Source organism: Thalassophryne amazonica, chromosome 7 (genome assembly GCF_902500255.1).
Source record: "Thalassophryne amazonica chromosome 7, fThaAma1.1, whole genome shotgun sequence".
Classification (NCBI taxonomy): Eukaryota; Metazoa; Chordata; class Actinopteri; order Batrachoidiformes; family Batrachoididae; genus Thalassophryne; species Thalassophryne amazonica.
Window position 1 is genome coordinate 50,216,248 of NC_047109.1, and position 3,055 is coordinate 50,219,302.

Sequence of the window (3,055 nt, forward strand, 5' to 3'; positions counted from 1 at the left end):
ATAATATGAGTTTTAATATATTACATACATCGTGTTGTGCAAATCATTATTACATGCAAAATGCATGTAATAAGAAAAACATTCTGTATAAGCAGTTTTAAAGCTAAGAACATTTGATGCTGAGAAAAGATATAACACATAAAAACAAACTAACATTATGTGATCTTGTAAAAAGCAGTATGATAGTGATTTACTGGAAAAAAATGAAACAAACAAGAGTTTCTTGGAAGCTTTTAAATGAAATCATAAATAAGAAAAAAGGTGTTAAACAATATCCTGCCTTTTTTACAGAAATACTGACACAGTTGTTAATGAAAATAAAGGGTAACACTTCACTTTTAAGGTATCGTCATAATAGTAACATGACACTGTCATAGATGTTACATGACACAGTCATGAATGTGACATAAACATTATGTCATTGTCATAAATGTTTATGACTGCTGTCATTAAGTGTCATTCGGTTTTGTAATGACAAGTTGGCATACAACTGTAGACCAAAATGGCCAAAGTGCAAGTGTGCATAAAATGCTCCCTCCAACACATGTGGTGTGCCGGGTTGGGGGAGGGGGAGCGCGACACATGTGCGAGAAACAGTGTTGCTTTTTGCAACGCCACACTTGTGGGGGCACTTAGACAAATTTCACATACAGCTCGAAAGTGATCGTCTGCTGACTGTTTTTGTGCTAACAGTGTGAATGGCCACACATTTTCTAATTGCCAAGCGAGGGATGTTAGATGTTCATGTGTATCACCTGGAATTTGGCCGACACCTGCCGCGAGAGGGATCAAATGGGCTCGCACAGGGCACACTCTGTCTTTCAGCCGCTGGTGTGCGCAAATAGTTGTAGCAACAGGCGTACGAGGCATTGGAGGCAGCTACAATTTTACACGTATTGCATACGATTCCTGCTTCATGCGCAATTCGACCACATTCGTACTATGTGTGAAGGGGCCCGAAAGTGAAACACTTGAGCAACTTATTCTTGCTACACCTCCTTCTGCTCAGTTGCTGACCATACAATCTGCTCCATATCCCATCAGGTACAGTTGGTCCCCAAGCTTGGCGATGAGGAGAGTGAAATCTAGTGCACATCCAACAAATGAACTTTAAACTATGGAGCAGAGACTACTGTGTGACCAAGAAAAGATCAAATCAAATCAATTCAAATCACTTTTATTTATATAGCGCCAAATCACAACAAACAGTTGCCCCAAGGCGCTTTATACTGTAAGGCAAAAGCCATACAATAATTACAGAAAACTCCCAACGGTCAAAACGACCCCCTATGAGCAAGCACTTGGCGACAGTGGGGTGATATCGTACTAAGAGGTCCCTAAGATAAGATGGGACCTGATTATTCAAAACCTTATAAGTAAGAAGAAGAATTTTAAATTCTATTCTGGAATTAACAGGGAGCCAATGAAGAGAGGCCAATATGGGTGAAATATGCTCTCTCCTTCTAGTCCCTGTCAGTACTCTAGCTGCAGCATTTTGAATTAACTGAAGGCTTTTCAGGAAACTTTTAGGACAACCTGATAATAATGAATTACAGTAGTCCAGCCTAGAAGAAATAAATGCATGAATTAGCTTTTCAGCATCACTCTGAGACAAGACCTTTCTAATTTTAGAGATATTGCGCAAATGCAAAAAAGCAGTCCTACATATTTGCTTAATATGCGCATTGAAGGACATATCCTGATCAAAAATGACTCCAAGATTTCTCACAGTATTACTGGAGGTCAGGGTAATGCCATCCAGAGTAAGGATCTGGTTAGACACCATGTTTCTAAGATTTGTGGGGCCAAGTACAATAACTTCAGTTTTATCTGAATTTAAAAGCAGGAAATTAGAGGTCATCCATGTCTTTATGTCTGAAATACATTCCTGCAGTTTAACTAATTGGTGTGTGTCCTCTGGCTTCATGGATAGATAAAGCTGGGTATCATCTGCGCAACAATGAAAATTTAAGCAATGATTTCTAATAACACTGCCTAAGGGAAGCAAGTATAAAGTGAATAAAATTGGTCCTAGCACAGAACCTTGTGGAACTCCATAATTAACCTTAGTCTGTGAAGAAGACTCCCCATTTACATGAACAAATTGTAATCTATTAGATAAATATGATTCAAACCACTGCAGTGCAGTGCCTTTAAACCTATGGCATGCTCTAATCTCTGTAATAAAATTTTATGGTCAACAGTATCAAAAGCTGCACTGAGGTCTAACAGGACAAGCACAGAGGTGAGTCCACTGTCTGAGGCCATAAGAAGATCATTTGATCAGTTAGCTGTTTTACAACTACCGTTTCAAGAATTTTTGAGAGAAAAGGAAGGTTGGAGATTGGCCTATAATTAGCTAAGATAGTTGGGTCAAGTTATGGCTTTTTAAGTAATGGTTTAATTACTGCCACCTTAAAAGCCTGTGGTACATAGCCAACTAATAAAGATAGATTGATCATATTTAAGATCGAAGCATTAACTAATGGTAGGGCTTCCTTGAGCAGCCTGGTAGGAATGGGGTCTAATAGACATGTTGATGGTTTGGAGGAAGTAACTAATGAAAATAACTCAGACAGAACAATCGGAGAGAAAGAGTCTAGCCAAATACCAGCATTACTGAAGGCAGCCAAACATAAAGATATGTCTTTGGGATGGTTATGAATAATTTTTTCTCTAATTAGTTTTTCTCTAATTAAAGCTACTAGTTAAAGTTAAAGGAATACTTGGCTCAATAGAGCTCTGACTCTTTGTCAGCCTGGCTACAGTGCTGAAAAGAAACCTGGGGTTGTTCTTATTTTCTTCAATTAGTGATGAATAGTAAGATGTCCTAGCTTTACGGAGGGCTTTTTTTTTATAGAGCAACAGACTCTTTTTCCAGGCTAAATGAAGATCTTCTAAATTAGTGAGATGCCATTTCCTCTCCAGCTTACGGGTTATCTGCTTTAAGCTGCGAGTTTGTGGGTTATACCACGGAGTCAAGCATGTCTGATTTAAGGCTCTCTTTTTCAGAGGAGCTACAGCATCCAAAGTTGTGCTCAGTGAGGATGTAAAG